The sequence below is a fragment of the Heterocephalus glaber genome, unplaced genomic scaffold (genome assembly GCF_053883595.1).
Source record: "Heterocephalus glaber isolate CG9 unplaced genomic scaffold, H.glaber_assembly_v1.0 deba00001481, whole genome shotgun sequence".
NCBI classification, from domain to species: Eukaryota; Metazoa; Chordata; class Mammalia; order Rodentia; family Bathyergidae; genus Heterocephalus; species Heterocephalus glaber.
In genome coordinates, this window is record NW_028258317.1 from 3722176 (window position 1) to 3748801 (window position 26626).

The 26626-nt window shown below is 41.3% G+C and overlaps 1 long non-coding RNA gene across 1 annotated transcript; it reads right to left on the bottom strand.

Annotated features, from left to right (window-relative positions):
* Positions 1-839: 839 nt before the first annotated feature.
* Positions 840-25236, bottom strand: LOC110349972 (uncharacterized). The gene is made up of 4 exons (XR_002396206.2): positions 24659-25236; positions 2626-2689; positions 2020-2070; positions 840-1261 (listed from the first exon to the last, which is right to left on the bottom strand). It is a non-coding gene; the product is annotated as an uncharacterized LOC110349972 (long non-coding RNA).
* Between the last annotated feature and the right edge of the window lie 1390 nt (positions 25237-26626).

Below are 26626 nucleotides of genomic sequence, written 5' to 3' on the forward strand. Positions count from 1 at the left end.
TAAAGGCACTTAATACATGCTTTATTTTCCCTTTATGCTTAGCCTCACTTTAAGCACATAGTAGTTCTCAATAACTAATTCATGTTCAAGGCCAAACTGGCAGACGCTTAGGAATCTGGGCACTCTGATATTACAGCTAGTGCTGAATGTTAGAAATGCATTTCTTGTTGGCTGATAGAATAATCATTTCTTTCCTCAGGTCATGCTGTCCAGGTTTCGTTACTGGCTTACTCATGGCCAGTAAAATCCTGTCACTAAGATTACTTCCCTTCCTCTGCTCTGAATGAGAATGCTCTGCTTACCCATGTGGGTTGGGTGGAGCCCAGAATGTTCTTTGACCCCAACTCACTGGCAGAAGCAATCTCTAAGTGATAGCCTGCACCTTTGGGGCTTAGCCATGTTTTTCTAAAGTGTTTCCAAGGAAGTGGTGTCTTCTGAACATGGGATAGATTCACACAGAATTTGGGGGTGGTAGGTTGACGAGAGCAGCAAGTACTTCCAAGGACAAGTTGATCAATCAACTGGCTCTTACTTATCTCCCTGGCATCTCTGAATAGCATGGCATTCATACAAAGATTGGCCACGCATTAGGAAAACAGAAAGTGATTGCTGTTGAGTGGCTTTTAGTTTGAGGAAGCAAATCTCTCTTGGGGTCCAGGGAGGACATCACATGAGGAAAGAGTCGCTGGCATAGGTGAACCATCCTTTAGGTGAGAATTCTACTTGTTTGGTAAACTACATGCAGCAACTTTCCATGTATATATGAGTGGCCCACACAACAAATGCCCCTAGACAGAGCTCGCAGACATGCGGCAGGGTGTATTTAAAGTCACAGAATGCAACTGAGAAAAGCAAACATCCTTTTATTTAGCACCCAAATATTTTAAAGGAGGAGGGGCAATTCTGGTGATAAAATAAACCTTTGCTAACAACTCCTTTAAGCCAGCAAGCCTACATCCTGTTCATGGGGCCCGCTCTAATAAAATACAGGCCTCCAACTCCCTTCGTCACAGTTCTCCTTGTCCTGATGTTCACTGTGCATCTGGAAGGCATAGAGCATAACATAGGTATTTATTAGGCTGGAAGATTTCATTCAAGGTCATTCGTACAGGGAGGGAGGGGCAGGATCCAGACATAATTCTGTCTGCTCCCAGGTTCTTCCTCTCTACCCAGTGGCCTTCTGTCAGGTGATACTGATGTTGCCTTTGATCCATCAAACACTGCAGGCCAAATCAGGTTCCTTCAGGAGTCATGAGCTGGTCTGGAAAAAGAGAAAGGGTGGTGGCTGTGGGAACAGAAGGGTAAAGTGATGAGAGTCAACTCCTGTAGGTGGTTTGGCTAAAATGAAGGGAAAGACTCATCACTTCAAGATGCTTCCCTTGTCATTGCAAAGGCCTTTTTGCTCTTCACCCTGAGTTTCCTATAAATACATCCTCGGTTGTACATGGCATTTTGAAATCATGTCTACCAAATATATGATTTGTTGTGAGTTGTGCTTTGCACACATGTATCAAGGCCTGAGTGATGTTGAGAAACTGATTGTGCCTACAGGGCCACACCTGAGGTGGGTGGACCAGCCCACTTGGTGGGTGTATTCTGCTCCAGCCCTTCAAACATTTGACTCTCACCATCAAGAGAATATGAGAAAGCGAAGACATGAAAACCTATGTGGCTAAGAAGTAGCTGGACGGCCCTCAGGGAGCTACCTCCTGAGCCATGCAGGAACTCCTGGAATTTGCCACTTGGCCCAGCAGAGCATGGCTCAGGGATGAGATATGTGCCTAGGTCTGTTTGGTATCAGCTTAATTTATTTTTAATTAAGTATCTCCATATAAAGCTTAAGTGAAGAGTGGAACTGAAATAGGATTTCAGCAGCAGCAGATTCTTATGAAGAGGAACCCTACCTTTTTAACCTATTTGATAATACTTTGGGATTTTCATAAACTCTAAATATCACAGAGACACATAAACATGCACACACACAATACTCAATACACACAAAATTTTCCTGAAGCTCACCTTCCGTGATGCTAATCCAGTGCTTGAAAACCTCCCTAAAACTCACGGCTCCTAAAATTACAGCAGATTCATCAACAAATTATTTGAGATAAATGGCAAGGAAAATAAAATCATCGTACCATATTCAATTTGAAGAAAATTCAATGTTTTTTCAGTATGACTCCACTGCTTATTTAGCAGCTTGATATAGTGAAGCAAACAGGGTTTCAGTTCACTGACTCACAGACAAACTGAACCTCTAGGCTAGTATTTCGTTCAGTGCAGTTCTTAGATCATTTGCCTCAGATTTACCTCGGGAATTTACAAAAATACAGATTCTTCAGCCCTATCTTGTTTGCTAGATTAGAATCTCTAGTTTGGTGGGGCCCAGTAATCTGTTTCAGAAAGCCATCCAGGGTTATTATTTTGCACATAAACTTAAAGCTTTTCTGCTTTAGGTTCTTAACTAAATATCATTTTTTTTTATTTTCCAGATCGCAAGTGTGGAGAACAGGGCAGTATTCCACATGGTTATAGTAAGGGACAGATTAGGGGACAAGTTGTGTCACCACCACCACTTCTACCACACCCAGATACCAACATGCAGGCAATTACAGCTGACTTTACCTGGGATTGCAGAACAAGATGTTCAGTCAAAATCTCCTCTTGGCCCCAAAATCACAGGCATGACCTTCAAAGAAAAAAAAGTGTGAGGAAGAAGAAAATGCAAATGTTATTCCCAGGATCCAGACGTGCCTGTACTTATTGTAGACAGACTTATCTCTTCTACTCCCACAGCACCACTTACAAAAGTCATTGATTATTGTCTTTAACAAAATGAGGACACCAGCTCTACAATATTGAGTGTCCTGTCCATGGTATTAGGTTTTAACCCAAATGCCTTAACTTCAAGTCCGAGATTATTATATGTTTCTAACTTTGGAAGAATTTTTTCATGAAGTCCATTCGAAAAGCACAATGTTTCACTCAACAGGAACTAGAAGAGCAGTAAATTGGTTTGGGTGCTGGGAACTATCTGCAATGTATTATAAGTCTTCACTTTAAGCTTTAGGTCACAGGCCTGGCTGTGCTGGTTGCTAACTAGGTGACCTCAGGCATGCTACCATTGTCCATGTCATTCCCCAAGCCAGACACCCGAGGGTTGTTCTAGACACCTCCCCGTCACTCACCTCCCACATGTAATCAATCCTTATGCATATTTACCCTCCTCTTTCCATCTCCACCTCCGTCACCTTACACTTGAACCACAGAGGGAAAATTAACTGATCCCTGCCCTTCTGTTTTGGCCATTTGTCCCTCCCACTCTCCCCACAACAGCCTGAGTCACAGCATGTCACTCCCTCGCTTAAACTTTCAACAACTCAAAATTTTTCGTAGAGTAAAACTAAATTTCCCACCATGGCCTATACTATCCTACCTGGCCCAGGCCCAGCCTAACCTGACACTCAGTTTAGACTACTTTCTACCTTATTTTCTGGGCTCCAGACACCTTGGTATTTCTGTCTTTCAAATGGTCTCTGCTCCTTCTGCTCAGAAGCCTTCATATATTTTAGTCCTTCCCAGGGGAGGCTTTTCCACATCCTAATCCACTCGCTTAGCTCATTCTTCATATCTCAGTTTATTATCATGCCCAGAGGGCATATTCCTCACGACTCCCGTGACCTTCTCCCCACCCGCAGTCAGCTCCTTCTGTTATACTCTCAAAGTTTCTGCACTCATCACAGTTTGCAATCATATGTTGCCTGGTGCTTTCCTGCCTCACATGCCGGAGTATGAGTTTCATTAGGATGGAGACTATGTCGGTTTTATCAACACCACCTTATGCCCAGCACCTGAACACACAGCCTATAGATATGGTATATATTTTAACATGCTGGTGCTGGTGTTACTGTTGCTGCTGTTCTAGTGGTTAATATTCTTGACTACCTAGCATGTGCATGTCTTGGTTCTAAATGTTTTATTTGCTGTCTTTCTGTTAAACCTTAAAAATCCTGTAAGTTAGTACACATGGTCCTTAGTTCCTTGGTGAGTGAATACACTTCATTTCTCTGATCATCATTTTCCTGTTGACATACTGAAGAAAGTAACATGTGAGCAAATCACACCCCAAGTTGAAATATAATATATTTTCTCCAATTACTTACAAATGAATGAATAGAACCTCTTAAAATGTTTCTAAGGGTAAAAAAATATGTATATGTATATGTATACATACACCTTTTAACTTGGCCTGAAACAGAATTTTCCATCTATTTTTTTAAATTATTGTTCTCCCCTAGTACCAAAAAAATTATTGTTCTCCTCCCCCATATACACAGAAGAAGAAAAAATAAACTAAAATGTAAATTATTCTTAACAGGCCAGGTGTGGTGGCACATGCCTGTAATTCCAGCACTTGGGAGGCTGAGGGCGGAGAATCACTTTGAGTTTGAAGTCAGCCTGGGCTACATAGTAAATTCAAGGATATCCTGGCCCCTGTCTCAAAACAAAAAAAAAAAAATCTAACTAAATAAATGAGTGAATAATTCTTAACAGAAGCAATTAATAAGATTTTGTTGGGTAAGTTGAGCTTTGGAGAGACACAAAGCATTGTTCATAAGTAATCTGCATTGCTTTTTCACTTTTCCGAGAATCAATTTTGTCCTCTTGGTATTAAAAGAGTTTCTCAGAAAATAAATTTTCCAAAAGAAGTAAGAGAGTGAATGAGGAAAAGAAAGAAGACAGGAGAGCTGAGTGTGGTGATGAATGCTTGTAGTCCCAGCTACTTAAGAGACTGAGGCAGAGAATCACAAGTTTGAGGGCAGCCCAGGCAACTTAGAAAGTTCCATCACAAAATTAATTAATTTATTAGTTAATTAAAAATTAAAAGAGCTGGGGATGTAATTCAGTGTCAGGGCTCTTGGCAGCCCAATACAGGGGCTAAGGAGGCATATTTTTAAAAAACAAAGAAAGTAAAAGGAGCCTGTGAGGTTGGACTGGAAGAAGGAGGGGCAGGAGTTGGACAGACAGTGATGGGGAGTGAGAATGAGGGAGAAGAGGTAAAGGCATCAAGGAGGAAAGATATGTGAGCAGGCGTAGGAAGAGGACGCCTGAAACAGCATCCTAACCAGGTAAACTCTAGGCATGAAGGGAATGACGGTGTGGCATGAAGAGGGGAATTGGCAACTAAGACTAGAACTACTTTGGGGAATCTTGAATGACAGCATAAGAGGTTTTCTAGGAGCCACTGAAACTTCTCAGCAGTGAGGTGACATCAGAAGGCATTTGCTATAGAAACTTTAATCTGGAAGCTGGGTAGAAGATGAAGCAGCTTCACAGAGGCAGGAAGTCAATGAGCAAGATGTTCCCACGGGTGACACCAGTACTATAGGGAGTTTTACTGCAAACTGTTGACCAGCATCCCTGGTCACTGGTTGCCAGTTGTGACAACCAAAAGTACCTCTAGACATTACCAACTGTTGCCTGGAGATGATGTTTTAAGAACCACAAGAGCGGATGTGAGGGTGATCTGGCTGTGACATTTGTCAACTCATTGATCACCAGGGTTGATGTGGCTAATCTGGCTGGCTAGGCAGGTGGCCCCTTCCTCCACAGCACTCCATATGTGTCCCTCCCAGTGATGCATACTCAGTCAAAGAGGTTGACCAACACCTGTTTCCTTGGACAAGGGTATACAGGTAGCTGCGCTCTCCTCCTAGAACCTCCAAATAAGCTCTCAAGAACCACAAGTGCTCAAGTGCTTGAGAACCACTGATCCAGTCCAAGACCAATGAGGTACTGACTCAGGATGGCCTCAAAGGGACAGGGGGCCACATATAGACCACTGATTTTTTCAACTCTATACAAAGACATAAGTGATGTCCAAGGGGATTCTCATGTTATAAGGATAAAAAAGCATGTAGGAAGGGATGTATTAGAAGGGCAATAAGGAACTTCATTTTTTAAATATGTAGTTTGATGTTTCTGGATATACCCACATGGAGATAGAGATGCCCTGTGGATTAATGGCTGCTCACTTAAAGTTTATAATGAATGAATGAAGACACAGATGAATGGCCTACATCAAAGGAGATTTGAAGCTTGAGACTGGTGCATGTGAGTGAATGAAATCACTAAAATAACATTTAGAAAAAGATTTTAAAAGACCCGAGTTTAGAACCTTATGTGATATTTCCTACTACAAAGAGCAGGTAGGTATAAACAAAGTTCATTCTCCATAATGTAAACCTAATAGACAATAAGACCAAAGTGATATCCCTCCATTTCATTGTATTTCAAGTGTCTATATTAAAATTCCTTTTAAATTGTATTCTAACCCACATGTGGACTGGTTTATATTACTACGGAAGTATATTAAAGTATTCCCTTTCTTCCCACAATGTTTCAGTAGTATAGTCAGTTGAGTAGATTCTCCACACATGGCCAGCAATTTTACCTACCCCCCCAGCCAGGAATGCCCAGTTTGAAATACAGCAGTAGAGAGTTGGGAGTTGGAGAGACCCAAATGCAAATTTTTCTCCTGCCACTTGCAAAGAGAACTTAAACAAATTATTTTGACTGTCCTGAGCTTTAGTTTCTCAATAGTAAAAAGGAGCTACTACTACCATAGTACCAATCTTTATTGTGCAGATCATCAGAGATAAATATTTAAAGTAAATAAGAGATATTCAATAAGCAGTAGCTTGGTTAGTATCTGTAATAGTAAGAGAAAGCAAAAGGAATATATTGAGGCAGAGGAGCGGCTGATATACTACAAAGACAGCCTTCGTAGCTCAGTACCCAGAAGCTTGAGGAGGATGGAATTCCAAGACTGAAATCACACCGAAACATTATCAACTGGCTCAGAGAGTACTCAGGTGAAGGCACCTGAGAAACATCTGGAATTGATATTTGAGCTGCCTAACTGTGACCTGTAAGAGCAGTGCTAGGAGCCAGTGATGGTGGAGTCCCATTAACCAACAAGTAGAAAGTGAAGAGCAGATAAAAAAAGTCTAGAACATTCTTCCCACAGATTTGGTGAGGATGGAAAATGTCATGTATGGGAGGCAGTGAAACAGAAAAGTCATGAGAATGAATTTGAATTGACTACTCAAAAGTTTAGAAAGATCTACAGTGTTACCTCGGTTGGCAAATATTTTTGTTTGCAATTTGGTTCATAAACAGAAGAACTTGGCAAAATTTTGGTTTTGTCTGTGAAAGGAGATGAATATGACTGGAGCCATCTTTCCTGCATAAATATGAACTTGACTAACTTTTCCAGAACCATGGAATGAAGTAAGTTGGTGAGCCAAGCTACTATTGTATAAGAGTTAATGACAATGGATTCAAAATGGAAAATTCATACATATGACCATGTACTTGGTTTGGTCGTGTGTTTCACAATTTTTAGTCAAACATTAGAATATCATTTACTGTAAGTTTCTTGCATTGTTTTACACACACATACACACACACATGCACACATTCACACTCACACATGCCCACACATGCACCCTATCCACAATGGTCTTGTGGTCAATACAATATAGAAAATACTGTGCTTTTAAAAAATTATTTTAAAAATAGTGTCTGTTATGGTTTAGATCTAAAATGTCCCCCAAAAGTCTAATGTTCGGACGTGGGGCCTGTTTGAAGGGAGTAGGTCACTTGGTGTGTGACCTGAAAGGGTATATTCTTATACCCACATCTCCTCCCTTCTCTCTCTGTTTCCTGGATATCATGAGGTGACCAGCTTTCTTCTGCTATGCCATTCCACCATGCCATTTCTTCTGTTGAACCATCCAACCAGGATTGAACCCTCTAAACTGTAAGCCAATACACACCTCTTCTCCTTTAAATTGAGAGTGCTGGGTATTTTTTCCCAGCAATGGGAAAGTTGACTAATACAATGTCTTTATTGTACTGTGAATCTCCATAGCAAATAAATATGCACCATATCCCAAAGTTAGTACATAATGAACATTTTTTTTCTCCAAATATTTCCTATAACTTGTGTTTGGAGCACACTTTAGAACAATTCTGCCTTAAACAGTACCAGCCTCAAAGCATTTTAACACATTTAATCTATTGTAAGATTACTTCACCATACTGAAATCCTCCACCATCACAGCCCACATCCTTTAGCAATGCAGTTGGGTGGGAGATTTAGCTCAGTGGTTTCGCCACCTGCTATGCAAGCACAAGGACCCGAGTTCAATCCCCAGCACCAAAAATAATAATAATAATAATAATGCATTAACATCCACAGAATCCTTGAGGTGGTAAAAGTCCAAAAGCATTTACACCTCTTCACAGATATGTGTCACGTTGGATAAAATCACATTGCTAACAGCAAGGTTTCTTTAGAATTACTATGTCAATAGTAATTATATTTTTAATTATATTGGAATCAAGAGTTGAAATAAAGCTAGTATCCAATCTCCCACGTAGACGCTTAGGGCAAAAAATATAACCAACAAGAGATACAAGTCACTTTCAGACTTATTTATAAACTCTTACATAGTGTCCTGAAGTATTCTGCCATGACAGGCAATTTGGGATACAGATAAGCATCTGGGAAATGATCAGAAAAGGGAAAAAAAGATGGCTGAAGGAAGACCATTTCTACTTTATGCCAAAAACAAGAAATGAGGAGATTTGGTCACATTTGGCTCTCACTGGGTATTCACCACAGAGAATGGTCTTCTACAGAGAGTCAGTAGACTTCCTTTTATTTAGGATTCCTTTGTTATGCCAAATTCATTGTGACCAGTTGATAGACTAACCTTGAGAGGCAGAAATAGCTCCATTTAAAAAAATTAAAATTCTGAATTCCAAACCTTTTTCCTACTGATTCTAAAAACTATGAGAGAAAACTAGAATTCCAGTTCTTCCTGAGAGCAACAGATTGTCTGTTTTCAGTTCATACTGATATTTTCTTCTTTTATCATTCCTATGCACAAACTATACAAAGAGAATGGAAATTTCCATTTATTTTTGTTTAAAATCCAAAAGAACTCATCTCCTCCAGCCAATCACAAGAGTGACACAATGGTAAAAATCCACCAAACAAGTGAACATGTTCTCTGATGACCTCATCCTGTTTTTAAAGCTCATTGTGAAAGAAGCCTGACAGGCAGTAAAAAAATGCATTGACATCACTTCTTGCTAGGCAGAGACACAGCCATTGCAAGAGGAAAGGACAGCAGTCTTCTGCTATCATGGCTAAAGCCAAAGGTACAAGGAGGAGGCTCTGTTCCCAAAGTCCTAGCAACATCTGGCTACAGTCAGTTGGAGGGCAAGGCAGCTGGGCAGAGAGCCAGAGAGACTGTGCTGACCTCCTAGTTTCTGGAGAAATGGCCCACATACATCCTAGGCAAATGCTTTGAGCTCCTCCAGGCAGCTACTCTTTTCCCACACAGCTCAGATACCCCCCTCTCACCTGTAGGAGGCAGGGGCCACTGTGTCCTGAGAGAACTGGACCACCTGGACCACTGCATCAACGTCTTCCGTATGCTCCTTCTTACCTCTCCACGTCTCCCATCCACCCTTCTAAGGCAAGCTTAGAATGTGTCATCTATCGACCTTAAAATTCTTCACTTGCTCCTCATGATGTAAAACTCATTCTTTAATCTTAATCAGTAGAAGAAACTTCTTCTATGTGACCTAATGTCTCTCTCTAGTTTTTCCTTCCATCTCTTCTCCGCTGTTCTCAATGTGCCAGACACACCAAGATCAAGTTTTCCAAGTCAATTAACTGCTTCCACGTAGGGCTCTGTACAAGGTGTCCTCTCTGCTTTGAAACACTCTCACAATGTGTGGCTTTGGAGAATCCCATCTCATCACACAATATTCAAAATCAAATGCCATTTCCACAGTATTTCCTTCCCTGAAACTTCCTTGCCACCAACAGCAGATGGAAGGATTCCTTCTTTGTTGTCCCCATGTCACTTTCTGCCCACTTTTATGAACAAAGTAGTACCACATAGTGCCAGGAAGACAAACTCCATAGTGGACACCAGGAGTCAAAGCCCAGCTCTGCATCTCCTAGTTCTCTCTGACTTGAACAAATTACCCAATCTGACTCAGTTTCCTCAACTTGAAAGTGGGAAGAACAGTAACCATGGGACTACCGTGAGAAATAGGTGGGTCAGGCATTTTAAACTGTCAGAGAAGAGCCCCATTCCTAATCAGTGCTCAGTAAGTGTGAGCTATTATTACTCTGTTCACTAAATGTGAATGCTGTCATCATCTGTTTAGGTATCTCCTTCTTTCTGTCTGGAGAAGAAGGTGGAGACTGCATCTTATTCATACTTATAATCTTGGTGCCTAACAGTTCTGTGTAACCTTGCTGCAATAAAACTTTTATTAAATAAGTACATTATTTTCTAGGCAGTAAAATGTCTCTATGACTCCACAGATTATATCTTAAGAAACTTTATTTCTTTTTTTTTCCTTTCTGCATGGAGGGGGGTAGACATTATGTAAATCCATAAAAGATTCTGTCCTAAACAGAGATTCAAAGTCAATTCATGAATCCCTTAATGGGCTGGGAGTTTGGCAGTCCTGGTTCTGCTGGGGCTATATGTCTCTGGAAATGTCATTTTTGTTCATTTGTTCAGTATGTATCTGTTGAATGTCAGTCATGTGCCAGATACTGTTCTTGAGGCTGGGGATAAAGCATTGCATAAGATGAGCAAGATTCTTATTCTCATGGGCACTGATGGGAGGAAGAGAGCGTGAATAAAGAAGAAAAGTTGGCTAGTGATAAGTTCTATGACTGAATTAAAATGAGAAAATATATTAGAAATTTGAAAAGGAGGTTAAGAAAGGTTTCTTTAAAGATCAGTGGAAATAAACTGACTTGAGTTTTAGACCTAGGTGAAGAATGTTCCAGGCAGAAAGGCCACTGCTATCAGGGTTTCATTTGAAACCAAGCTTGGAATATTCCAGGAATCAGAAGAAAGTCTGTGTGCCAAGAAAATGAAGGCTAAGGTAGAAACAGGGCCACATGAAGTCAGGGAGGAAAGCAGGAGAAGGAATGTGGATTTTATCATAAGTGTAACAGGTGCTCATTGGAATGTATCATGAAGGAAATTAATATAATTTGAGATGCACTTTCAGAAGACTCACTTACCATGGGTAAAATGAATTCTGATGGACCTGGAGGCATTACTCCCAGGAAGGACACCACTGGGAGGCCAGTGCATTAAGGTAAGAGAGGAGCAAGCAGTGTGAGTTTGGTGGTGTCTGCAGAGCAGGCCTTGATGCATGCTTATCCATCCAGAATCTCCTGCTGGTGAATTGAATGGAGTAGGGAGAGAAAGAGAGGAATCAAGACAATATTTACATTTTTCCCATGGTGCTAGCGGCAATCCTGTTGGGACTTCATTCCACACCTAGTAATATTGCCCCAGTCTGAATACCAGGTGACATGCAAGGCTACCAGTTACTTTGTAAGAACAGCTGGGCAATGTACAGACTGAAGGTGGGAGATCGAGAATCCTGTTTGTTGAACTTTAGATGCCTTGTGTATATTCAAGTGAGAAGGCAGAATGTTGGATATGCAAGGCTTAATTATGGCAGAAGGAGCTCAGAACTGTAAGCATGCAGGTGCAAATGCTTGGCATTTAGGGAGCATTTGAAGCTGTGGTTGGAGATGTGATCACCTAGGCAGAGAAGAGGTAGCAACTCAGAGCAGGGTCTCAGACAGATCAGCATTTGGAGATGGAGCACTGGGAACCAGAAAGAGAGGGCAAGAAGAATTAGCCAGTATTGAAGGACAAACTCTAGAAGAGTATGTTGTCCTGAATCCTAAGAAAAGAGAGTGACTCCAAATGGAGGGAGTGGTAAATCAGGTCAATGCAACCAACTAGAAAGAGGGCAACTAGAAAGAAGGTTGAATTTGACAACTTGAAAGTCTTTGATGACCTTGAAGAGGTTAGTTTCTCTCTTCATCTCTTGGATACAGTTTGTCTATCTCAAATAGACAGTTCTAAAAAAAGAAAATGAGAAAAATTTGTTTTCAAAACTTTTTTAAAGCAGAACTACTCTTCCTTCAAAAAAAGCATTAAAAGTATCCCCAGATATAAAAGAGAATGAAATCAGAGTTGCTGTATTTGAAGTAAGGATTCCAAGAACTTACACAGGTTTATCTCCAGACCCTTATGTTTGATCCTGAGGCAGCTTTGGGAAGCTCTAAGAGGGCAAATAGCTCTCAGGCTGGTGAGCCACAGGCTGTTGACTGACTTGGGACCTCCTTACTCTTGATTATATTTCTGTTGTGAAGAATATAGATCCCAAGATTACAGGGAGGAATACTAGGACCTGCTATATTCACGGTTCATTCTGGTTTCAGAGCCCACTTTCTTCCAGAGTAGGCCATTGGCTGCTTAGGGATGTACCCATTCAACTGGTTTGCCCAGATGCTACAAGCGGCCACACCTCCAAGAAGAATTCAAAGCCCTTCCTTTGTTGCAAAATGACATTGTCATTTCAATAAAATGTGGGGACCTGAGCATGTGTTCACACATGTAACCTGTGTGTATTAGGAGATTTAAAGAGTGACATCTTTTAAGAGATCAGGCCCTCCAGAAATAAATCCTGGTGACTTAAAGGAACCTACAAGTATATCATGGTTTGCATAGTCCATGTTCTTTCCAAAGTGAGCTACTGTGCTGTTTTGCCAGAAATAAACACAAAAGGGATATTTGAGTGTGATTAGTGGAGAAGCAGAATAAAAGAGAATGTGAAGACTCTCTAGAAGTACCCAATAAACTGATAAAGTGAGACAAAAATTCTTAATCCACAGGGTGTCTACACTGTGTCAGGTACTCTACTGGGCCTCGGAAAAGGGTAGGAAAGATATAAAAGATAAAACTCCCAGGGGACATTGCTTGTGCTTATCTAGATTGAGTGTCCTTGTCCTTCAATTAGTTCTAAGACATCAGAGTGTCCATTAGAATTTCAGGTTTTCAAAAAGTACATTCATTCAAGCTACCAACATATGAGACCATGAGTAATTGTACCATGGTGGTGTAGAAGTCACCCAGGCATCTATCTGAGCAGACATGTTACAGTTTACAGAAGTCTTTCCTATGCAGGAAGAGGTGGGCCCTTCCCTTGTTCACTTTTGATTTGTGGAGAATTTATGCTTTCTTATCATTTTCTCATTATTCTGTTTTACTGTCATGGTCACATTAAACTGATTTTGCTACTCTTCTGCCCTTTCAAGGATATTCTGTTATTTGTTTATCAGCTGCATATAGCATACCCTAAAACCAAAGACCTGGCCTGATGCAAATGAAATGTCATTGTGTAGTAGACGCCATTGTTCCAGGACTCTTTACAGAATCACTGGGGCCCATGGCCAGTGTCTCCTGCCTGGCCTTGAGGACAGTGGGAATTGGGAGAGGATCTGTAAGAACTATGGTACAGGCACATACATTTAATCTAGATGGCAAAAGGCAAGAAATCTAACTGGGAAAGCCCTGAGGAGTGTCTACTATCTAACTTTGCCCCATAATCACCCACCAAGAGAAGCCCAAATCCCAGACTAGATCATTTTTACCTAGACTAGACCACTAGTGTGGCCACACCCCAGAGAAGGGCATCTGGGTGATAGTCTAAGGAGGAAGAATTTCTCAGTGTAGCCTTCTGAGGAACAGGAGACATGACAGAAGTGACAGGGCTTATAAGCATGATATACGCACTACCTGTACCTTTATGCTGAGCTCATAGATGGCTCGTGTGTGACAAACCTTCCTTCCAATTTATACTCAATGGTTACAGAATCCTGTTATCTCACAACCATCCTATGGGGATATATATATATATATTTATATTCCCACTTTACAGAAGGGGCAGAGAAGTTAAATTATGTGAGCCAAGTCACAGAGTTTATAATAGTAGCTGGCTTTACCTGTATCCAAATCATATGGTCCTAACTGCCCCACCATCCAGGTCACACTTGAAGCCAGACCTGAGCTGAGATTAGAACCTAAGTGTCCTTTACTGGTCCAACAGCTGACCAAAGAAGTCCCCTCTCCATCCTTTTGCTAAATCTTGGGCCCATGCCTTGAGTTTTGATGTTTGAATGGCTGGCATCCTTGTCTTTCAACTTTTACAGCTTTTGTCATCAAGGTGTTTCCCTTGGAGAATATCTTGTTTAGCAAACTCCCCTGGCCACTAGGGATTTGGCTCGAAGAGAAGCTCTTGGAAAACACGTTTGATGACTCTGGAATTTGAAGTGATCACACCATTTTGAGCTAGATTTCTCCCAGAGAACCCTCCTTTAGTCCTGCGGAAGCCAGGCAAGTGGGTAGCGGTGGCAGGCAAGCTCCCCCGGGTGGGAGGGGCAATGACGTGTGTCGGCTCAAGGTTACCTCTGGTCATTCATAGCCTGAGATTAATGGGCCACAGATCCTAATGCAGCAAAGATAGAAATCACACCCAGATTTTCATCTTAATCTATGGAGCTGAGCAAACATCAAAAAGCTCAGCAGGTTGGTCCAGATCATTATGATAATGATTAATAACAGGCTTGTTGGAGGTGCTTCTACCTGCATAGCTTGCCATGGCCTTTATGCAGAAGACTCTGTTGCACAAAGAGAAGAACAACAACTACTGGGAACTGAATGAGTTTCCCCAAATAAATTAGTCTCTCAAGATCAGAACCCAACTTTGTTCCTAAAGATCCCTGAAATGTAACTTTCTTTTACTCCACTGATTCAAAGGCTAGTTTGTCCACGTTCATGAATATAAAGAGAACATTTCCTAGAATAAAGGATCCAATAAGTTTCTAATACAACATATATATATTATGTTGACCTTATCAGTATCTGCCTCTCCCTCTAGGTCCTAAAAGCTTAGAAGATGGACCATCTCTGACTCAGCTTTTCACTTGAAGCCCGTGTCTCAAACATAGTAGATGCTCAATAAATGTTTTCTGTCTTGCTATAAGGAGTTTTTGGGTAAATCTCCTTTATTTTACAGATAAGAAAGACCAAAATTTACCAGGTGGACATGAGTTACCTTGGGTCACTGACCTAGTGACTAGAGCAGACTTGAGTCTAGAAATATTGTTCCTTGCCCAACCTCCCACCTCTTTCCACACTATCTCTGAAAGTCTGAAAATGACAGGCCAGTCAAAGATACCAGCCTTCCAGGAAATCAACTATCAGTAAGGTCTGAATGACAAGGAACTCTATGATCAGTATGGTTTGAGTGATATTACCTAGTGTGACCTTGTTGTCAAATCTCCAGACCTCTCTGACAACCTCCCAAGGAAAAGTTCAACAGCAGCGGGATGGAATTACACTAGCCAGTCTGGCTCTTAGACTATTGAGCCAGAAGCTATAAGAATATATTCTCCTCATAGTCCTGCTCCCTTAGAATTGATGTAGAGAAATCAAATGAAAGTTCATATTATTTTGACATTGCATAGGAATAGAAGTGGTTCTAAATTGAACAGCGCTTAGCTCTGCTCATGACATTAGGAAGTAATGAACAAAGCCACAGTAATTACTGCCACCATTCATTCACTACCAAATGGAAAGTCTCAAGTGGAAAAAAAAAAATCTGGGTAATTATTTCAACTCTTACCCTTTCAACCTATTAAAACCAAAAAAACATTTTCAATTTTTTCTGACCCCAAAGGAGTGGAGGCATACCAAGCTTTTGGAAATCTAAAGGTTGAGGACTGGCCAGATGCTTGTCTCTCTGTCTCAGACCACCAGAGCTGTGCTTGGTGCTGATGTCCTGGTCAATGACCCCATGCTCAGAGTGATTATTCTTGCCGATGGATGGGTTTGTACACAACAGTGCACTTGCTCTCTGTCCTCAGAGAAAAAGATGGTGAATCTGAGAGTATGAGATAAAATTGGGCTGAATCTGCATTTATCAGGTCCAGAACTTTCTCAGTGAAGAATCTACAATAGGTCCCCTTTGCCATGCATCAGATAATGAGAGCTGTGTGGTTCCAGACAAGTGGCAGGTATGTATATATTGGCTCGTCCAAACATGTCTCATTTGTGTTCTTATGGCAGGAAGGGGAGAACCCACACCTACTATTCTTCCACTGGGATGTATCATGTCTCCACCAGGCCCAGGGTCAACTTACTTGCTGAAAACAAAAACAGATACTCATTGATTTACAATGGGATTGTGTCCCATACTGTAAGTTGAAAACGTCACAGGCTAAAAATGTATGTAATAGAACTAACCTAACATGACCACACATCATAGCTTAGCAAGACAGCTCACTGGAGAATGCCAGTTGTTTACCTGTGTGATCACATGGCTGACTGTGAACTATGGATTCCTGTGGCTGCCCATGGAGCAGGGAGAGATCATGCACGGAGCAGGGAGAGATCAAAATTTAAATTGTGAATTCAATTTCTACTGCTGAAAGAGTATCACTTTTATACCATCAAAAAGTCAAAAAATTCTAAGTCAAGACATCTGTAAATCATATGTTGGAAACCATCTACAAATGATTAATTTGATGAAATATACAATGATTTATTTGATGGAAAAAATGTAATTATCCCCTCCATTCTTGTCAGGAGAGAGAGCAGCTTTTTACTGCAAGAGACCGAATTGCGGGTAGACTGTCCTGGGCTGCACTCCTTGGCTCACACTCCGGGTGGCACTGATTGGCGGTTAGTCCCTGTAAGCCTCCATTTCTTCATCTTCAAAAGGTGAACATTAATTTCTCCACTGCTGTGTTGCTCTGAAAATCAGGTTTGAAAACGTACTACATCAAGAGTGTGAAACATCAAGGGGATGTGGTAAATGTCTCTTTTCTTCTCCTTACCCTGGAATCTTTGGTTTCATGTTCTTTAAAAATAAAAATCCTGAACTAAATAAATTCAAACGCATGCCTCTCTTTCTGTTCAGCACCTTAGCCAAACAGAAGACTGATTCACTGGCTAATGAAAGCGAATGGTTATAGGCACCTTGGCACAAGCACTGGCCAGGCCAAATCTGCCAGCTGGTGTGATGGATTGCTCCGCTCACTTGATGGGAAAACTTCCTTTACTGCTAGTCAACCCCAGATCAGACTTGCGCTGTAAGATGAGGGTGTGTCTTGGAGGGCACCTGGGTCATTTTCTATATGTGTAAAAGGGTATGTTTCCATTTGTAGCCACACCTAGCAGGAGCACCCATGTGCTTTGTTGGGAGCTGTGGCTGTGTCTGTGTGTGTGGTATATGTCAAGGTCTGAGTTTGCGGAGTTCACTTGATTACCTGCATATTTTTGTGGAGATTCCTCAAAATGTTGTACCTGGACTTTGACCCAGTTTCTGAGGAGAAGAGCATGAGGTGGCTCTGGTCTGACCACTAAGCCTCATCCTATGTCTAGCTCCTGTTTCTCTTTCCGGGCCTCTGCTCGACCTCTATCCACCTGCTTGTGTATATTTATAGGTTCATGTACCTAAACACATACACATGTGGGGATATATAACTTAGTCACAGTGAACTCCTCATAGCTTCCTGAAATCCATAGACCTCTTTCTCTAAATCATGTAAAAGAAAGTTTTGCCTATGCTGGTTCTTCTGCCTCTAACACCCTACCCCCTCTCACACCTACTCAGGCTTTCTAGAATCAGCTCAGGAGTCCCTCCCCTTAGACCCTTATCTGACTTCTCCAAAGTAGGCAAGGACACTCCTTTGTGTACTCCTCCTGAACATTTTTTTATTGCAGTACTTTCACATTGAAGCTTAATCACCTGTTGAAGAGCTTCATGTCCCATCCTAGCCAAAACTGAGTTTCCAAAAGACCTAGAGCATGTTTAGTTTAGCTCAGCATCTGCAATGCCTGGCAGAGCATGTGGCATACTGAAATTCTCAATATATATCAAATGAATAAATGAATGAAAGAATGAGTAAATTAATGATCCTAGGGCCAGGGCCAGGACCAACCTCAGTCTGGTCATACCGAAAAAAGGACAGACAGCTTTGTAAGGCAGGATGGAATCTTGATCAGTAATCCTCAAAGCATTAAAACTTCAGGGAGGAAACAGCTTCTTATAGCAGGTGCACTGGCTTGTATGACACTGTGATCTTGGAGTGGGTAATAGATCAGGTAATTTGTCCACTTTCCTGGAATGAAGTTTTCAGCTTGGGCTGGCCTCCACTTAGAACGCCGAGTGCATGATGCCACATGCCTCCTTCAATGGAGTTCAATTAAGCTTAATATCTTATGACTCAAGAGTTTGCACACCAAGGCTTGGCACTTAATATTGTAATTACTCCCTTTTGATTTGATCTGTCTTTCATAAGCAAATTGACGCAGTGGTTTGACAAGCTTGAGGAATTGTTTTTGGAGCTCACTCTACAAGTTCCACAGGGAATTATAGTTGTGGTAATTACTATAGAAGCAAGATTCCAGTTCTCGATGTACTGGGTGTACTGGGAGGTGAGTGAATAAGAGTCACACACTGTACCCTTTTCTGTCTGGGGACAGGCGGCAGGGCTGAAAACAAGGAAGAAGATAGAAGTAAGCACAGTATGACCCCCAGTTGGCCACAGGCTGGGATGTAGGGATTTGGTACAGTGAAAAAAATTCTTTAGTTGCCATGTGTTTTTTGTTTTTGTTTCTTCCCACTTCCCCCAGTTGGACGCATGGGTGGTGGCACCTACTCCATGGGTCTGTGCTAACTTTGAGGACTACATGGATACTGTGGTTGTGAATCCACAGGCTTTGCCCTTCGAGGAGCTCCCAAAATGTTAGTAGACTAAATCAGTGAAAACCAGGGTCTCGTGATTCAGGTCAAAGCTTGGCTCAGACTCATTGAGGTCTCAATTTATAGATAAAGCAGCTACTGAAAAATGAGCTCAGACTCTATGGCAGGTACTCATAGCATCGTAGACTGGTTTTCATAGGACAAATGCCTCTCCAGGGACAGAAACTTCATTCCTAAGTGCAGGGAGCCTTGCAGTCACAGTAGGATTCAGCTTGCAGAAGGGCAATGCTGCCTTTCTGTCCCATAGCATTGTGCTGGCTTCCCTGGGTGGCTGGAACCAGCTCCAAATGCTAAAGGAGACCATTTCCCTACGCGTTCAAGAGGAGGACCTAAGCAGTGGTTACTTCCTTTTTTCTTAGAGAGTGTCTACGTTAGAGGACCCCTGCTCTTTGGAAATACACTGTCATGTGCCAAAACTTCACTGACCATGCTTTACAGTCCCTTCCTAACCCTTGGCTTCTCCCTCCATCATCCACAGCCTGAAAATTCATTTAAAAATTAACAGCACAAGAAGGAAAATGCTACAAGACCCAGATTACTAGCAGATGCTCTGGGGAGCTGGCAGGAGAAAGGCAAGTGAAAAAGTCATTGTGAGACTGGGGTTCCCTTCTCTGCTTCTGTGAAAGCTTTGTAGAATCAGGGGAAGATCTCTACACACACCTCCATCTGCTCACTCACTCACTTGTTCTTTCAACAAACACCTTATGAGTAAGAGAATGTGCCAAGCCTGCTGCTGAGCTTGGCAGCCTGGAAGGTAATGATAACTTTTGAGAGCTTGTTACATGTAAGGCACTATTCTAAATATTTAGTTTATAATATATTAACTCAGTTTTCTTGATAGCCCTAATTTTAATCCTCTGATGAGGAAACAGTGGTAGAGAGAGTTTGAATATTTTGTCCAGAGTCGCAAAGGCAGGCGGAAGAAGTAGTCTGGATCTATAGCCAAAGGCAGGGGTCAACGAACTTTTCCTGTAAAGGACCAGATAGTAACTGACTTAGACTTCATAGGCTGCAGAGTCTCTGTCACAACCTCTAGACTCTGCTGTGAGAGCTCAAAAGCAGCCCTAGATAAAGCATAAATAATCAGATGAGGCTGTGACCCAGTAAAGCTATATTTATGGATGCTGAAATCTGAGTTGCATAGAATCTTTATGGATCATGAAATAGTCTTCTTCTGCTGTTTTCCCCCCAGCCACTTAAAAATATAAAGCCATTTCTAAATCACTGACCACACAAAAGTAGGCATTAGGCTGGATTTTTTCCCCTCCAGGTCACAGTCTGTCAACCCTTGGCCTAAGTTACTATTTCTCTATTAATAAATCAGAAAGAACTGTTATCCTGAAGGCTCTCACTGCCTAGTTGAGGAGACTGCATAGTGGCAGAGACATGAGGGCTTAGAGCCTTTCATCTCTACACTTGTTGCCTGTTTTTCCCAAATCACTCTACCTCCCTTCTTCTGCCCTCCAGCCAGCTAAGTCCTTGTGCCTGCCCAGCTTAGCAGCAGCCTCTTGTAAAAAGTTTTTGTGATTTGCCCTCTCCCTGGTCCCTGCTGTTTTCCCCAGCACCGTGTCCTCTCCTTTATCATAATACATAATATAATATCATAATGATTCATACACTTGTCTAATTCCAAGGCTGCTTTACTCGATCCTAACCTGGTCCTGAGATAGACAAGCAGGCAGCACATGTTTATGAAATTAACTTATGGATGGGGGACCTCACAATGGGTGAAGGGAGAAAGGAACTTTTAGAGTTTGAATTGAATGAAAGATTACTCCAAGCCACTAAGATGGGGAAGAAGAGTGTTTTGAGGATACAGTGAAATGCAAGTGGGGACACATGAAAAGACCAGAAGCAGGGGTGAGAGAAACATGGCACAAGGAGGATATCAGCAGGGACGGGCTGAAGTACCATGCCAAGAATGAGGTAGTACCCTTTGAAGGAGAAGCCTTGAAGTCAGTGCTGACCTTAGCAATCAATTCCCACTGAGCACATTTGCAACATTCATTGAACTTGTCTTATATTAGTAAAACTGTCAATTATATAAAGCTCCTTGCTTCTGTCACCTAGCTGAGTTTGCTCTGAAAGGATCAGAACATGCCACCCCAAAATATGTGGCGTTGGCCCAAGAACTTAACTAGCTGAAGGCAACTGAGACTCAGAAGAAATAGAAAAAGACCTGAACTTTGCTTTTTCTGCCTGAAAAGCAAGACACAGACTGCCCTGTGAAGAAGGTTGCCCGGTACCTTGGAGGCAGGATCACTGGTCTCACTGAAGACAGAGCCAACACCAAGGAGAGTGTATCAGCAGGCCTTAATGGCATTGGCTTGACCCTCCATTAATTTACCCATTGATTTCTATATTTCCTATTCACTTGAAGTCAATTAAAATTCAAAATAACAAAAGAATTAGTTTAAAGATCTAATTGGATTTTTCTAGAATTATTTCAGTTTTCTTGCAGAGCATTTCCTTATGCTGGCTTAGGTAACCAGGGCCTCTCCAATAGCTATTTGCTCTGAATCTCCTGTTTTGTCTTTTTATTTTTTGAAAACTGGCGCATTTCAAAGTTTGATTACATGGCACCTAGATCCAAGAATTCCATTTTGTTTTGGTCAGTCTAAACAATCAAAGAATTGCCTTCCATAAACTGGTTGACAAGCTCAGATCCTTATTTCTTAGAGAATAAAAAGGTCCTAAATAAGTCTAACCTGTCAATTCTAACCAACCCATTTTCTGTGAACTCCAATGCATATATATTCATTGTGCTGTTTCCAGAGAGAGAGAGTGAGAGAGAGAGAAAGAGAGAGAGAGAGATGGGGTAGGTGACATCCATATTGACAAGGGTCCAATGCCTGCAGGTGATGGCATGGAGCATGGAGGTGACATGCTGAGATTTGTGCTTTAGAATAGGAGTTAGCAAAACAGAGCCCATGAATCAAATCCAGCCCTCAATCACCCAGGTACAAAAGGATGGAGCTAGGGATAAAACTTAAGGGTGTAAGGCTAATTCTGTGCTCTTTCTATCTACCAAACTGCTTTCACTGTCTGTTTAGTTGGCCCTAAATCAGAACTGGCCTGGATGTGTCCTGCCATCTTGGACTCAATTAGGAGAGGAGAAAATCAGGTTGTATGTGCCACTTTGGACTTACTCCTAAATGCATGGCTGTGTGCAACTTGAGGCTCATGACCTCTATATGACCTTTCCATTGATCCCTGGGCATGTGCCTGTTTCTCCTGGGCCTCGTGTTCTCATCAGTGCAATGAGTTGAAGGAGATGCTTTCTAAGGGCCCTCATTATGGTAGGATCCCAAACATTATAGGGATTCCGTGGGCCATATTAAAATACCTGTGGCTAGAATTTGAAAAGGATGAAAGTCCCAAAAATGGAGGAAGCAGGACAAGAGACATAACTCTCAGCCTCCAGGTACAGAGGTCAGCAACTATAGGGATTTTAGGAGGGAGAAAAGAGATTCACACCAGATTAGCTCAGAGCGGGTAGAGCTTGTTAAGAGGATTTGAAGTCTACCTTAATAACCCTTTGTAGTTCTTTGGTGCCTGTCTTTTCTTGAAGCTCAAAGTATTTTGCAAACACTAGCTCTTTAATCCTTCCAGAAGCCTTGTGAAGTGGGTAGGTATGAATGTCTTATCCCACTTAGGGAACTTTGGAATTGAGGTAAGAGGACTCAAACAAGTGATTAGTATGGGACAGATCAAACTGAATTATCACTTTTCATTCTACTAGAGGAGCAGGAGATGGAGGAAAAGCTTCATCTGGAACCAGGCAGACTTGGATACCAGGTCCTATTTGCCACTATGTTGACTTTGAGCAAGTTCTTCAACTTCTATGAAAGACAGTCTTCTCTTTGGAAAGGTGAGTAAAGATACTTACAGAACCAACATACAATCTGAGAATATAAATGTCATATGCATGTCACAGTGAATATGGGATTCTCAATGAATATATTTATGATTTTAAACTATTATTAAAACTCATCAGATGTTTGGCACAATGTTCAGTGGGGTTTTGTGTTTTGGGGAGTAAAGTTAAATGCACTGAGCTCAAATCTCAAAGAGAGGAGGGAACACCTGGAAATGGCTTCTGAGATGGGAGAACAAATGAGGAACTAAGACCCGGCTTGTTCAGAGAAACCAACCAATCAGCCCAAGCAAAGTTATCTAGAGATAAAGACAAAGAAGGAGATCAGATCCCCCTACCTGGGGAAGGTATTTGGACTATCTTTTAATTAGGCATCTTGGAAGGTGTGATCAGAGAACCTGATCAGACTTACAGTGTGAAGATTGTTCTGACTCAGCATAGAGAAGCAATGGGAGCAATGGGCTCAGCAACTAATTGGAAAGATCATCTTTTGTAGTACAAGGAAAAATGCTATAACATTTACTTAGACATTTTCTAAATCTCATGCTTTTAAAAATTACTTTTCTGTGTATGTTTTAAAGATAGTATATTTTAAAGTGGTATACTTGTGTACTTAATAAATGAATATGAATAGAAAGTAATGAATATATACATGTAAAGTATGATCAACAAATACGGTGAATGTCTACATTTTTTAAAAATTTATTACAGTAAAAGGTACATTGCCATTAATTCCCCCAAATATACCTCCTTGCTTTGAACATACATTCTATCATTATTACCACTTTCTGAAGCACCTCCTGAAGTCCTCTTTTTTGAGCATCTTTGTGCTATTGTGGTCACCTTGGTGTTCTGAATCAGCTAAACTTTCGCCTTCCGTGGTCATTTTGACTTTGTGGAAGAGCAAGAAGTCACATATGAATAAGGTGGATGAAGACATATTGTAATGTTTTCATGTGACAGAAATTGCCATAAATATTTTGAGTCAATTCAGGACATTGAGACAGCCATGAAAAGATATTCATGAAATAAGACATCCAGAACTGCTTCAGAAAGCAGCAAAATGATGGAATAAGTGTGTTTTCTGTTAGCAGGTATGTTTGGTCATGGTTTCTTTTACTGGATTGATGGTCATAGTTTCTTTTACTGTCATCTTTTTAATTTTTAATTTAATTATCATATTTTTCAATTACACCATATAAATAGGCATATTCAAATTTTTTCTTAATGAAACACATGATCCAAAGTTTGGAGGCCACTTACTGCCTTAGTCAGGGAGAAACTACATGCAGGATCCCATTCAAATTACTTCAATACATGTGAGAGCTCCAGAGATAACAGTGCTTTACATGAGAACCAAGAGGAAAAAATATAAAGAATTTATTACCCAGGAGGATGATTATTCTAGTTCCCCAATCTCTTTGTCCAATCTGACCCTCTAGGACTCATTCACCAATGGCTATAGATAAACAACCAACAGCTCCTATGCTAGGTCCTTCAGAATCCCAGTAAGGGTGATACAATTCTCCTGAGCTTAGGTTCTGCCTCTTTTTGATTCATAGTGAGGTCTTAGTTTCTGATGACCTCAATAGCCAGCCTTCTTTGTTAAATCATAGTGATCATGGTAGTATTTGAGGATAGCAATAACCAGGACATGAAAGGCTAAGTGTTAGGAGCAACAGACACAGAGATGAAAATGTTGTACATGTTAGGTGTCTCTTACCTGAAATGCTTGGGACCAGAAACGTTGCAGATTTTAGATTTTTCTGAATTTTGAAATATTTACATTTACCTAATGAGACTTCTTTGAGATGGAGCCTAAGTCTAATATATTGCATTGTGACTGAACCATCACATGAGGTCAAGTGTGGAATTTTTTTTGTCCTTATGTCTGTGCTCCAAAGTTTCAGATTTTGGAGCATTTTGGATTTCAGAATAGGGCTGCTCAGACTATGCCACAACATGGGGAAATAATTTGATATTTCTCTATCTGTCTTATATGTAACAGATCAGAAATATGGGTCTTGATGTACTCACCCGTGTCATTGATCTTACTGTCTTCACTTGACTCTGTTTCCTGTGAGCTGATATTCACACTCCATAGCAAGTCACTTGAGGCCTTTGATGCCTGCTTCTTTAGCTCTCTCCTACTTCTCCTCAGCCTCATTTATCCTCTCCCCTAGCCACCTCAGTCTTTTGGCCTTTTCCAAATACACATACCCATTCTTACCTCTCTGCCTGCGTGTAGACCTCCCTCTGTGTAATTCTCTTTTTTTCTTCACCCTAAGACCCACTCAATCTCAATTGCTCCAGAAGACTTCCTGAATCTTCCAGGCAAGGCAGAGGCTCCCTCCAGTTTGTTTCCCAGGTGCAGAGGCTTCATTCAACAATCAATCTACAAATATTTGTGGAGGGCCCAAGCATAAACTCTGCACTGTGCTCCCATAATCTCTCACACTATGTCTATTACAGCAAGTGCTACATTGGGTTTCATTATTTGTTTACCTGTCTGCAAGGTGCAGCCTGGCGACAGGCAGCTATGAGAAATGTTTGGTTAAGACAATGGCTCTATTTCCTCTCTTCCCTGGAGCCGCCCAGCTAGAGTCACTTGTGCCAGCCACTTCTAAATCCAGCCCAGGACAAGGAGAGCATGCTACCTCGGATGCAGCCACAGAGAACCCTGGAGAAGGGCACATTCTCCTCGTCCCCTGGCCATCAGTATTTTCCTCAGCCCTTGTGTTAGTGTAGACCATATGGTTGGGTTTCTACCTCTGTTCCTCTGCCAAGCCTGTTATGTCCTTGCTCCCTTTGGAAGCTGCTGGTCTTTCCAAACTTATCTTGTTCTTGCCAGACTCTTCCTCCACAGGGTGGACTTCTTCAAGGTAAACCCATTGGTGGCTGGGATTCTGCATGCTGTTTGGTAGGGACTTAGAACTTCCCAGGTGACGTTGTCATTTCCTGCTCCAAGAGTTCTTGTGGACGCTTATCATTCCTCACTTGCTGAAACAGATGTTCTCCTGGAGCAGAATGTCCCTATGCACTGTGGACTCCCTTGGATATTCCCTCCCCTAAAAAGGCTGAGTGACTCTGGCTTCTGGCCTGCTGGGGAAGCCTCTTCTTTCCCACAGAAAATTTATCCAGCAAGAACAAATAGCTGATGATTTGTCATGGCACAGGGAGAAGCCAAGATGACAGGCAAAAGCAGTATTTAAAATAGCCACAGAGAAAGATATTAGTGGAGTTTCATTTAAAGTAAAGGAGATTGTAAGCAGAAAGAAACGTGTAATTGGGTATGAAAAGTCTAAGAATGAAAACGTCAAGGTCTTTGCATATTTAGTCTGAAATAGGACTGGGTAAACCAATAAAGTATTTTATGGAAAATAATAATATTACCTAACACTTATTGAACACTTAGAACATGCTGGAAATTCTACTGTTTTAGATGAATTTTCTATACAGAGTAATGTGCATAGTATGATTACACTTCAGGAAAAAAAAATAATAGAACCTTATGTGTGGCTTTTATATTGGTTACATATGAATGAGATAGGAAAAATATATAGAAGAATTCATACTAATTTGTTGACCTTGATCACTGGGGAGAGGACAGAGGGAGTAGAGAAGAGAGTTTCTAGGTTACAAATCTTTCCATCTTTGGTCTCGCTAGACCAATTATGTATTGCTTTCACAATCTGAAACCACCAGATAAGGAAAATTATTTATAACAAACAGATACTTCTTCTCAAAGTTTCTTGCTAAGTACTGAAGAAGAATGAACTGTACTCTTGCAATCTCCCTTCACATATGCCCTGCCCATATTGGTTCAGAAGTCCACAAAGTCCTTTCATTGTCTATTCGCCTCTGGGATATTCTCATCTTGACTGGAATGTAAGCTCGCTTGTATGAAGTTTGACTTTTCAGAGACTATATGTTGCATGTCTAATGCTGTACAGAAGACCCTGGGAAAAGGGACTGAATTACAGCCTAGTGCTTTGGACTCCAAAT